Genomic DNA, 13,574 nt, shown 5'->3' on the forward strand with positions numbered 1-13,574 from the left:
TACTTCTGCACCAACAAGCCATCCTAAATAGAGACTACAACTAAAAATAGCTAACCTGCTCTGTAAGCTCAGCTTCAAGACAAATCTGCTAGCTCTCCCTGTGTAGAAATTCTGAGTTTGGGTAAGTGGTGTTGCCTTCTCAGATGAGTAGATGGCCAAGAAAACTAACACTTGAAGTGTCTGGCAGAGAAACAGGAGCCTGGGGAGAGGGCCTGGATGGTAGGCTAAGGATAGAGGTATACCATATAGTAGAGGGTAAGGGTTTTTAAAAGAGAAGCAGTCAATGGCTAGAAGGGTTCAGCAAAATAGAAAATAGTCTATTGAAATAGGCAATTCAGGAGCCATTGGTGGCAGAGTCAGCCTGTCTCAGGCCAAGTGAGAGGGAGCTAAGGGAAGAGAACAAGTGTAGACAAGGTTTTAAAGATACAAGACTGTCAAGGGAAGGAAGGAGGGATAGAGGGCACAGCTAAATGTAATTGGAGTTTGTTTAGTTTTATAATAAGGAAGTCAATAGATGCTAAAGGAGGCTGAGGGGAAGGAGGCAGTGGAAAATGTGGGCTGTGGTCCATACTCCTGGCTAAAGTTAATTCCCTTACTTCCATTCAATCTTATCACTCTCTCCTCAAGGACATTACTCCGGTAATTTTCTCTTTCTCTCTAACCTGATGAGTTTTTCCTTTCTACTGGGTCTTTTCTGTCAGCACATAAACCCACTAAGATTTCTTTCATCTTGAAAACAGACAAAATACTAACCAAACAAAATCTTTTGAACTCATTTTCCCCATTCAAGCCATTGCCTGGTTTCCCCCTTCCATTCTCAACAAAACACCTTGAAAGAGGTTTCCGTATCAGTTGTCTCTAATTTCTCATCTCTCATTTTCTTCTAGATTAATTCCTGTGAGAAGTGGCAGGATGGAAGGCTAGCCTCACTGTTCTATGGAAAATTCCCTGTCAAAGTACTCAAAGATCTTAGATGGCTAAAGTCAATGGTCAATGAAGAGCCCTCATTTTCTGTGACCTAAATGCAGCATGTGATCACCCCTCTCTCTTGACATACTCTCCTCACTTGACCTCCAGTTGTCAGTCCTCTTGTCTTTTTTCTGTATAGCTTGCATCCTGTCTCATGACTTGGACTTCTCCCCAGACTACAGACTGTATATCTAACTGTATATTTGACATCTCCACTTGGATGTCTAGTTAGCATTCAAAACCAAGCTCCTCATATTCCACCCCAGACTGGATCCTTCCAAAAATCTTCCTCATTCCAACAAATAACAACTCCACGCTTATAGTTGCCAAGGCCCAGTGCTTCAGAATTATCCTCAACTCTTCTGTTCTCTTGCCTTACATCTGATTTGGCTCCACCTTCAAAATATACCCAGAATCTGGTTACTTCCTACCATCTCTACTGTTAACTCCCTAGAGACCAGGGCCTCTCCAGACCATCACCTTTTACCTGGATTTGCTACATTAGTGTGCTAACTGAACTCTCTGCTTCTGCACTTATGCCCTTTAATCTATTATCAGAACAGCAGCCAAGATGCTGGATGTAATCCAGATCACATCACTCCTCTGCTCAAAATCCCCCAGTGACTTCCCAGCTCACTCAGCATAAAAGTCAGTTGCCATGACCTGTAAGACCTCACTTGATCTCCTTTCATTGGCTCCTTGATATACCTTGAGCACGCATATGCTATTCCAGGCATATCACCCGTCAGGGCCTTTGTGCTTGCTTTTTCTGCCTGGAATGCTCATCCCCTTGTCTCCTTCAAGTTTTTGTTTAAATGTCACTTTCTTTTTTTTTCATATAACAAATACATATTTTTTTTAAATTTTTACTATTTTGTGTTTGTTGTACGTGTACTCTTTCACACTGCTTTCTAATACAGTCTTCTAATTTACTGACATCACTGCTTCTACCATGGTCCAGAGGTGAACATTATTACATTCCCACTGCTGTATTGCTCATGGGCATCCTCAGAACTAATGCGTATTTACCATTTTTTTTTTCTTTTTTTATTTATTATTTTTTATGTCCAGTCAGCCACTGTATAATATCTCATTAGTTCTGATGCAGTGTTCAGTGATTCATTAGTTACATATAACACCCAGTGCTCATCACAACACGTGCCCTCCTTAATACCCATCACCTGGCTACCCCATCACCCCACCCCCTCCCTTCTGAAACCCTCAGTTTGCTTTCTGGGGTTCATAGTCTCTCATGGTTCATCTATCCCTCTGATTTCCCCCCCTTCATTTTTCCCTTCCATCTTCTGATGTCCTCCGTGCTATTGCTTATGTTCCACATATGAGTGAAACCATATGATAATTGTCTTTCTCTGCTTGACTTACTTCACTTAGCATAATCCCCTCCAGTTCCATCCATATTGATGCAAATGGTGGGTATTCATCCTTTGTGATGGCTAAGTAATATTCCATTGCATATATGGACCACATCTTCTTAATCCAGTCATCTATGAAGGGCATCTCAGCTCCTTCCATAGTTTGACTATTGTGGACATTGCTGTTATGAACATTGGGGTGTATGTGTCCCTTCTTTTCACTATCTCTGTATCTTTGGGGTAAATGTACTTTCTAAGGATGACACCAACCATTCTATTTAAAATTGCAGCATTTTCTGCTTGATGCATCTCTTCTGATTCTGTGCTTTATCTCTCTCGTTGGGGCAAGGACTTTTATCTGTTTTATCCACTGTGATATCCCCAGTGTCTAGGATGGTGCTTGGCACTTAGGATGTTGAACAGATAAGGTTGAACAATACCAGAGAGCAGAGGGATCATTGATGGATCAAGGTTCAGAAGGGAGCATGTGGAAGGACAGATGCAAAAATACTAAATTCTTATTTTGGGAAGCAGGGCAGAGTAGGGAACCAAGAAAGCTCCTGATACCATCATTTGCACGTTGACTGAAGCAAATCAATACCAGTGTGTCACCTTTCCTACACATTTACATTTTCAAGGCTTTTATCTCTAATCATGGTGGGGGAAAATAAACTTTGTCCCTGTGTTAAAGGAATTGCCTGTGCCATCAAGAACATTGGTGGATATTTACTCAGAAAACACAGAAGCCTTTCTTGACCTTGAGGTTGTCTTACGCCTGAGATAATTATGCTTTAATCTTGAAGACATATGCTTTCTGAGGCATTGAACAAAATTATTATTAGCAGTAATTTTATTAGTAGCTGTAATAATAGTAGCAGTAGTATTGGCTTGCTTGGTTATGATGCTGGTCCCATTGTGTCTTCTTCCATCCCTTGGACCCAACACTCATCATATCCTAAGCATCCAAAGCCAATGTTGCTGAACTCTCTTCCCCGAGGGTCCCTTTCTTCCTCTTCAACATGAAAATTCTGCTGATCATCCTAGCAAATAATCACAGGCCCCAAATCACAGATTTTCCTCAGCCGACTTACATCTTTAATGCTTAACCTGGGGGGAAGTGGGCAATTACATTAACTGCTCAAGGACAAGTGCAGGGGTGGGGTGTGGCAAGGATGGAAGAAGAAAAGACCAAGAAGGAGACTGGATACCAAGGGGAATAGGCAAGAACATGGAGAAGGTTGGCGTGCTTGGGGGCAGGGGTACTGATCATAATGTTAGCTGTCAGAGTAGTTTTGTTCTAAGTTTTATCTAAGTATAACATGAACCCTCTATAAGAACTAAGAGTATATGAGCCACATATGATACTTGGTTTCATTGTTTCGTACCTCACTCTTCATATTCTTGAATCTGCATAGTTTTTGCAACCAGAAGATAAAGGGAACATTTGCAGGAAAGCAAAGACAAGCATGGTTTTTCATGGTTTTGAATTCATGAAGTTCCAGGGGTTCATGACGTTCAAGGGATCCTCCTTAATTAAATTAATCAGTAGATTACTGTTTAGCAGGTTTCTGCAGTGAATTTGGTTGTTTTGTTGTTTAGGATAGATCATTTTGACCACTTTTTGCCTCAGTTTGTTCGAACACAGGAGTACCAGATAAGGATAATTTGGATGTGAGAAGGAATGGTGGTAAAATAAAACAAGAGATCCTGATAGGTACCCACATGTAGGTTGGAGAGAATGGACTAATGCAACATCAAAGTTCTACAACCTTCACTGTGTTTTATTCATGCAACACAGGGATCTATATTAAAGGACTTTTTCATAGACCTGGTTTGGGGTCCACTCTAGTAGTTTCAGAGAAGAAAATTCTTAGCAGAAGAGGTGCCTTCCTCAAGGGTCATTTAGATACGACAACTTTGGTTATGTAGACCTCCTTCAGGTTCCAGCAATGTCATCGGACCACCTCACGATTGCTACTTGCTTGTCCAAAATCTGCCTGGTGGACCTAAGAATATTTTTCTGACAGTAAAATGTGGCCATCCTAATTAAATCCCTTAAAAATGTAGCAGGTCAGGGTTTTTTTGCAACCTACATTTTGTTACTTCCTCTATATGGAAAATGAGAAGTTTATTTTAAAAACTCCTCGGCATAAAGGATTATACAACTTTTATATTTCAGTTTTAAGTACTTAGATTTTACTCTGTAACGACAGAACCCAGAACAATGGTCTAGCATCTGTAATTGCATAAAATGGAGACATATTGGAGATTAACGTCATTTGCATGACTAATTGTGGTCCGTGTTTTATTTCTAATATTCTTTCTTATTTATATGTGCTCAAACTATTAGAATTCATTTGACAGCATGCAGCTGAAAGCCCCACGCATTCCTGCTGCTGGTGGGTGCCTCTTTGTAGCTGTTTTTGGTCTCTTCATACTTATGTGTAAGCTGTATTATTAATGTAAGGAGAATATGGGGTCAAACACACATTTAGTGTTGGACTTGGATCTTAGAGCCTTCATAGGATTTGAAATATGAAATTTAATCTCCTAGTATTCTATAAAGAAAAAAAATGTTTTTAGTAAAAATATAGCCTGAATAAAATTTGAAACCTCAGCTTCCTACCATAAAGTTTCTTCCCTCCATTAAAGCATGGTTTCTTATCAAAAGAAATAAACTTTGAGAAGTCAATTGGTTCTAGAGAAATCCTGTGGTTTCTTTTTATATTGTATACATGTTGAATGAGGGCATTTGTTGAAAGGTATTAAACCCAAAATAACAGAAGAAAAACAGAAGAGAATTTATTATTTCTGTTATTCTCTTCTCTCTTCTTTGCAAGAGTGGGGGGCAGGGTCAGGGTCACCGTAACAAATAGGTGAGTTAGTTGGACATACTTGCTCCTTTTCCTTAAAGATTTTATTTATTATTTATTTATTTATTTATAAATAAATAGGTGAGTTAGTTGGACATACTTGCTCCTTTTCCTTAAAGATTTTATTTATTATTTATTTATTTATTTTAGAGAAAGAGAATGAGCACGAGTGAAGGGAGAAGCAGAGGGAGAGGGAGAGAGAATCTGAACCAGACTCCGAGTTGAGCTTGGAGCCTGACTCTGGGCCCCATCTCATGACCGAAACCAGGAGTCAGATGCTTAGCCGACTGATCCACCTAGGTGCCTCATTTGCTCCTTGAAATTGCCCCAAATCTGCATTTTCCTGGAGAAATGTCTAAGTGAAGGTGTATTCCAGAGAATATGCTTGAATTCTAGAGACTTTTCAAGTAAAATAACCTGGCGATCGCCTTCTACGGCTTCAGTCACGTAAAACTTAGAAACTAGCATGATCATGCAGCTGCCTCTGTCCCAGTTTCCCCGCGGCTATATGAAGCCTTGCACATCTCTCTCTTTTACTACTGAAGTATAGTTGACATACAATGTTGTATTAGTTTCAGGTGCACAACATAGTGATTCAACAATTCTATACGTTGCTCGATGCCACCACAATAAGTCACCATCTGTCACCATACAACACTATTACAATAATACTGACTATATTCCCAATACTGTACTTTTCATCTCCATGACAAAGAAGAGGTGGTATGTATGTGTGTGTGTGTACACACCACACACACACACACACACACACGCACACGATGGACAATTACTCAGCCATAAAAAAAGAATGAAATCTTGCCATTTGCCACAACATGGAAGGACCTAAGTGAAATAAATAAAAAAAACAAATACCATAGGGTTTCACTTATACATGGAATCTAAAAACAAAACAAACAAACAAACAAAAAACCAAACAGACCCTTAAATATAGAGAACAAAGTTGTGGTTACAGAAGGGATGTCGGATGAGGAGGGTGGGTGAAATAGATAAAGGGAATGAAGAGCTACAAACCTCCAGTTATACAATAGATAAGTCATGAAATCATCTCTCATTTCCAGCTCATGCATAGCCCCAGCATTGTAACTGCCGCCTCCCTGAGCAGTCTGCCCTACACTCCTAGGCTTGGAGCCTGACCCTAAAGAAGCCTTTGAGAGGTGAGTAGTTAATGTAAAAACAATGGACTTTCCAGTGAAAAGGAAACTTACTCTTACAAATGAATTTGGATTTTCCTTTCCTCTCCCCTGTCACTGACTGTTTAGAAATAGGTTCAGTTTATTTTAAGAAGCTCTACTGTTGTACTCCAATAATAATAACTTCACTTTAGACTTGAGAAATGCCTCTGTGTCCCAAATTTTAGAGAACAATTAGAATCAACTCTCCATTAACCTGGGCATACGGAGGTAGTATGGTGCTTTTCGGGCTTCTCAGATTCAAAGCCTCCCTTTATATAACACATATTTTGAGATTCTTCTTTCCTATTCTGAAATGAAATTTTCAGATAATGTAATCTAACTATACACATAGTAAAAAATAAACTTGAGATCCAAACTATAATATAAAGAGAAATATAAATACTATAACTTAAAACAAAATGCATGTCAATATGTAAATGGCTAAAGAGAAAAATAAATTGTACAAATTTCCAAAGCATTTCACAGGGTGTGGAACTAAGCTGGGGGAGAAGCTCTCAGTGCTCTGCCCTGTCTGGTGTTGGGTGCTGTAATAAGTGAGTTTAGAAGTCAGCTCTCTGGGACTTAGAGCAAGTTCGCCTTAGTGCCCTCTTCAAAAGGAGGACACTATTCCACAGGCATGCTCTCTGCATTTCATAACATACTCCATATGCCGCGCCTGGTACAATATCCAGCTCACAATAGGACCAGGATGAAGGTTGATTCCTGTCATTTCTTTGCCAGAGCACTCAAAGAGACCGTGGGTCCCAGGCTTCTTTGCCCCTGTGCAAGGTTTAGTCAGTCGGGCTTAGTGTCTTTCTACTGGGTAAAATGACAAGTGGGAGTAGTTCAAATATTGAGTTGTTAAAGAAATGCTGACTTTTACTGCTTTGCACACCTTTTTCGAGTAGATGGAATAAATACGGGTCAAATTTCTTGTTCTTCTCAGCTGAGTCTCCTTGGGCTAGTCGTTTTTTGCACATTCCAACTACCTGTCGTTGCAGGTAAGGGCACTTTGCAAGCTGTTGCTACGTGTGCCGAGGACTGGACTGTGATTTGGACAGCAGTCTGCAGTCTCTGTTTTTCCAGGACAAGGGTGTGTGAGGGTTGGGCATTTATAGAGGCAGGTGGAGCTGGTGGGAAATTGTTCCTAGCACTCTGTGCTATTTATACTATTAGCATTCTATGCTAACTATGAAGCAGACACCGGAGGGATTTTCTTTTTAATCTCTAAAAATAATTTGCCAGTTTCTTTTTTAAACTAATGACCTCCAAATAAAATCCTCTAAGATATTTTGGAGGAGAAAAATGCAGCTTTCTCAAGAAAATGACTCAACCTATACTCTCACGTTGCCGTTTGGGAAAGGATTTTTTGGGGGGGAGGTGCGTTGAGAGCAAATTTTAAAGATACGTTTTTTCTCCCTGTTCATTTAGAAATCCTCGTGAATGATGATGTTTTAACTCTCGTGTTTCCACGTTTGTGAAAGCAGAGCAGAATGCAGACCTTCTTCTGCATAGCAAAATCAGGTCCTTTAAAAATTATCTAGAGCAGCAAAATGTCATCCGCTATTTTATACCATCATAAACAAGCTCAATTGGATGAAAAGCGCTCGTGGCCACGCAGGCCTCTCTGGTTACTGCCCCTTCTAGGTTTCCCTTCTCTGCTTGATTCTTCTTTCTGATAAGAGATCAGGTAACCATGACAACACTGCACAGTGGAAGTCCTTTCGTTTTTTGTGCTTTACATAATCCTGAAAATAAATCTGCTATGTGTTTGACATTTGCTTCCTTTTCTTACAAACTTTTTTTTTTCTCTAATCTTAGCACAGGATCTCCTAAAAGAAACTTGCTACTTCAGAGGATTTGCTGCCACTGAGGTGACTTCCTATTAGTAGCAGGGTTGACATTGCATTCTCTGAGGCTCGGGTTCCCGCCGTGGATTCTCCCCATACACACTTCAGACTAAATTATAGTTCTATTATCCTGCTATTGAAGACGAGCAAGACTGAGAGCTCACTGGAGTCTCTTCTGATTTGAGGCCCACAGTCCAGGTTTACGTCATTCAAAATGGCAGCCATTGTCCTTAGGTGGGCCCCTAAAACTCAGCCTCCCAGAGCTGGTTTGGTAAAGCTAATTCTGGTTGGAAACTTTTTAAAGCCCACAGTGGACCTGGAGCGCTGATTTTCCACTCAGCCAAATTTTCATGGCATGATAACACAACTTGATTTAGTATTTCTTGAAAAATCAAGATTCTAATATAATTTAGTATAATGAATCTTGACAAGCTGCCTTTGAAATGAAAATGTATGTTGTACCTGTTTGGAAATGTTAGAATTCTGAGCCATACCCAATGACTAGGTTCTTTTCCCTTTTCTTTCTTTCTTTCTTTCTTTCTTTCTTTCTTTCTTTCTTTCTTTCTTTTTTCTTTCTTTCTTTCTTTCTCTTTCTCTTTCTTTTCCCATCAGTGAAATGAAAGGTTTGATTTCCTGCTGTAATTTCTAGAGATTCAGTAATGAGGACTTCTCCCACAACAAAGGTAGTGACTCAGTTTTCTACATTAATGGCTACGTGGCGATGCAGACAAGTTGAATGCATCATAGCTCATGGTTAGATGAAAGGAGAGTCATCATGAGGCCATTGTTTTGAAAGAAGACCTAGTTCTTATCTTTACCCACTGGCTTGAATTATGTTCAGACAAACTGTTATTGATTTGATTTATTTCCCTAATGGTTGTGTTCTACGCCCGCTCAGGAGCTCTAGCATATGAGACTGTGGAGCTTCCCCTGCATGTCTGCCTGTTAAGTGCTATTGAGTTTAATGAGTCTTTTCAACAGCATCCAACTCCCCAGTCTTTATTCAGACAATCTCCTGGGAGTTAGAGCTCAAAGAAAGGACTGCAGAAAGAAGCCTACTAATTTGTTGAAGAACCTTCTATTTCCTTTTAAGGATATGTTTGTCCTCCCTGGAACATAGGACAGTTCATGTGTAATCACGTAAAGTGTAATCATGTCACTGTCATTCAAAATGGCCCGACATTCAAATGACCACCTTTCAGAATGATGGGAGCAAGCTCAGGTCCTCCGTGCACACTGTGAAGGTCGTGCCCTAATTAAGGAGGTCCAGGGGAGCAAGAGTATATTCAGCCTGTCCTGTGTCAGCTCCGAGAAGGGTGCTTTTTTCTTTTTCTTTCTTTTTTTTTTTTTTTTAAGATTTTATTTATTCATTTGAGACAGAGAGATACAGAGAGAGAGAGAGAGAGCATGAGCAGGGGGAGAGGCAGAGAGGGAGGGAGAAGCAGACTCCCCACTGAGCTGGGAGCCCCATGCAGGACCCAATCCCAGGACCCTGAGATCAGGACTTGAGCTGAAGGCAGACGCTTAACCACCTGAGTCACCCAGGTGCCCAAGGGTGCTTTTTCCTAATGCCCACAAACACCCTGGCCTGTGGTGATCTTGGATAAATTGTTTTCCATATATCACTATCCATCCTTGCACAGCTGGACGAACAACACCTCAGCCTCAGGATGCTATCATGATGGGCAATGTGGGGGGAAAAGAATAAGAAGATAGGAGGTGGGGGTCAAGGGGAAAATAAATGCACAGACATCTCAGTATCTTAACTGATGTCAACGTGGCTTTGGAGTCCAGATTCGGTGTGACCTAGGGGGCAAGTTACTTATCTCTCTGTGGTTTTGTATCCTCACCTTAAAATTACATAATCCTCCCCCTTAGAGCTGCTGTGTGGTTTCACTGAGCTGATGACTACAGAGATCTTGGTGCGGTGCCCAGCAAGCAGCAGGCACTCAGTAAATATTAGCTGTGGTCATTATGATGGTCACTTCCCTCTTCCAATCCTAGACTGTGACCCTTCGTGTTTACTTTCACCGCCACTTTGTAGGAGCTGAAAATGAGTTCTGTGACACTGAGAAGGAAAAGGGAGAGAGGAAAAGGGGAAACTAGAGTATGAGTAACGAACAAACCACATTGGGATGGGACTCGATGCGTTAAAGGCAACGTGGAGATTTGATCAGCAACACGCCTTGAACCAAGGAGATTATTATTATTATTTTTAAAGATTTTATTTATTTATTTGACAGAGAGAGACAGCCAGCGGGAGAGGGAACACAAGCAGGGGGAGTGGGAGAGGAAGAAGCAGGCTCCCAGTGGAGGAGCCTGATGTGGGGCTGGATCCCAGAACGCCGGGATCACGCCCTGAGCCGAAGGCAGACGCTTAATGACTGAGCCACCCAGGCACCCCCCAAGGAGATTATTTTTAACTCAAACTAGATTGACTTAGGTTTTTATTTTATTTTTGCATATCACACCTAGTGATTCTAAATAAAGTTGAGTCTGAAGATGGTTAAGAGCTTGCTTCCTATAATGACTACTTTTGAATTCAAAAAGTAGAGGGCAAGTCATATTTTCTTCTCTGTCTCTGACTCACATCAAAGGAGAAGCAAGTCTTTTGTCTCTTGCTGTCCAGTGTGGTCATCTGATCTTTGTATCCCTGGTGGGTACCCACCTTTAAATACTCCAGGGGGCAGGGCCTAGGCCCTCCTCTGTCCACATTTAAAACAGCATATGCATTTTTCTCTTTTAAAGACTTTTAACTGGAAACCAGCCAGCTTTACAAATACACATTTAGCCTTAATGGTTTGCCACGAATACCCTCTATGCTGTACTTATAATCTATTTAAGCTCTTTAGTGACAGGGAGAAATTCAAGGCTCAGAAAATTTGCTTACTTGTTTTAAACAAAATGCCACAATGCCATCTTCAAAGCCTCTGAGATCCATCTGAAGCAAATGTATCTAAATTGGGCATTCTTTGAACTTGCTGGATTGAAATACTGTATAGAAATCCCCAGTTTTAATTCAACTCCCCCCCCCCCCCCGCTNCCAGCTACAAGAATGATAGAAAACACCCTGTCCTGAGAGTTGTGGCCCTGGGCTGTGGAAGCAGGTCTGCTCTAACTGTGACCTTGTCCCAGTCACACAATCTCTTCCAGTCTCAGCTTTTCATACATGAAATGGGGAGGTCGAACAGTTATTTTACATATGGGTGGCTTCAGAATTTGTGAGGCCCCTTGTGAAATGCAAATGGGGACCCCTTGTTCAAAGGCAGGAAAAGAATGCCGTAGGGACTATAACACAACAGGAGTTTCAGCTTGTGGTGTTTTTTAATTTGCCACTTAATTTAATGTAATTCTAAGTAAAGAAAAATTAAAATGTGAAATTATCGGTATGAATTTTACCATTCGTTTTTTATATTTTGCAACTCAGCGCTAAGTGCAAATGTAAGAGTGTTTACCTTATGTGGAATCACTGATGCACAATTAGTATTTTGTAGCTCTTATGTGCCTATGTATTTCCTTAGAATAGTGGCAACATCGCGCAGGACTAACCCCACTGTTTTCATTTCACTTGTTGGTATGCGTACATTCTGTCAACACTCTTTACCTTCAGTTCTTGGTGAGAAAGGACTGCAAGGACGAGGAACTAAGGATTGCTCTCTCTTTCCCTTTCTCCAGTACAAGTGCTTGGCTCACACAGGGAAGGAACTAATGCAAGTCAGAAAGGATATGACAGGGTTTCTTGGTTGTTCCCACTTCTTAGAATGCCATTGCCTTCTTTCTGCATTGGAAGCAAATTCAATTTCAACAGCCTCTTGGGGGCTGCCATTTTCCGTCCCCCCACCTATTTGTTGTAGAAGTAACAGGCTTGCCTCCTGCTCCCTCCGAGCCTTGCTGAACTCCCACGCATTGCAGTGAACTCCCACACTCTGGAATTCTGAGCTCACGGACGTCAGGAATGCTACATGTTCTATGCCGATGGGGGGTAAGGAACTCTGGACACACACGGGGCATGCATCTCCACGCTATCCCCTCCACATACAAGACACAAGCTCAAAGACGAAATCATGAAGAGTTTCAAGATGGAAGGCAACTGCGAATCATTAACCCTAAGGCTGTGTCCATCTGAGGACAGGGCTCTGTGGGACAGTGCAGGCCTCCTGGGCCTACGAAGGCTGCCCTGATCTTTAAATTTCTAGATCCCATGGAATGATCTAATTGTAGCAAGACACTATTCATTCTTGGGCCTTTTTTTTTTTAATCTTTATTGAGTGACTTTTTAGAGCGACTCCGGCTTAAGGAATTTCCAATCAGATCACAACATTAAAAAAAAAATCAACATTATTGAAGTACAATTTACATATATAAAATTCACTCACCACAAATGGACAGTTTGATTATTTTTAGTAAACGTGTGCAGTTGTGCACCCGTCGCCACAATCCAGTTTTAGAATACTCCAACACCCCATGAAGTTTCCTGATGTCCACTTGCAGTTAATTCACATTTCCACTCCAGCCCAGGCCACACTGCCGGTGATGACATTTATGCAACACCTCTTACAGACACAACACACTGAGATAGCTCTGGTTCTGTTAGACACAAGAGAGAAATTCCAGGAGCTTTGGCTCTTTGGAGTAAGGATTCCCAGAGCATGGGAACTGACTGGAAAAGGATTGGCCTTTGTGTGGATTTATTTTATTTTATTTTATTTTATTTTATTTTATTTTAAGGTTTTATTTATTTGAGAGGGAGACAGAGGGAGAGAGAGAGAGCATGAAAGGGAGAGCACAAGCAGGGGGGAAAGGTAGAGGGAGAAGCAGACTCCCCACTGAGGAGGGGACCATGAACTGAGCCTAAGGCAGATGCTTAACCGACTGAGCCACCCAGGTGCTTTTTGTGTGGATTTTTAAAAGCTTGCCTCCTTCAGACAGAACCTGGGTTGCATTTCTGTCTTCATTTCCTGTCACCCCCAACCCCACCCCCCGCCCCGCAGCCAGCTTAGGGCTCCTTTGCAGACGCAACCTGTGGAACTTTCCTAAGAACAATGGTCTCAGGTTTTGATTTTGAATTTCCCTGATGGCTAATGATTTTGAACATTTTTTCAGTGTCTGTCAGCCATTTGTATGTCTTCATTGGAAAAGTGTCTGTTCATATCTTCTGCCCATTTTTTTATTTGATTATTTGTTTCTTGTGTATTGAGTTTGAGAAGTTCTTTGTAGATCTTGGATACCACCCTTTTATCTGTAAGGTCATTTGCAAATATCTTCTCCCATTCTGTGGGCTGCCTCTTAGTTTTTTTGACTGTTTCCTTGGCTGTG

General features: G+C 41.2%; 1 long non-coding RNA gene across 1 annotated transcript in view; it reads left to right on the forward strand.

Moving 5' to 3' along the window:
• The first annotated feature begins 6,209 nt into the window (after positions 1 to 6,209).
• Positions 6,210 to 13,574, forward strand: part of LOC117802953 — a 15,843-nt gene continuing 8,478 nt past the window's right edge. Inside the window, exon 1 of the long non-coding RNA XR_004626435.1 lies at positions 6,210 to 6,390. This is a non-coding gene — a long non-coding RNA (uncharacterized LOC117802953). The remainder of the gene's footprint in view (positions 6,391 to 13,574) is intronic.

Source organism: Ailuropoda melanoleuca, chromosome 7, assembly GCF_002007445.2.
Source record: "Ailuropoda melanoleuca isolate Jingjing chromosome 7, ASM200744v2, whole genome shotgun sequence".
Classification (NCBI taxonomy): Eukaryota; Metazoa; Chordata; class Mammalia; order Carnivora; family Ursidae; genus Ailuropoda; species Ailuropoda melanoleuca.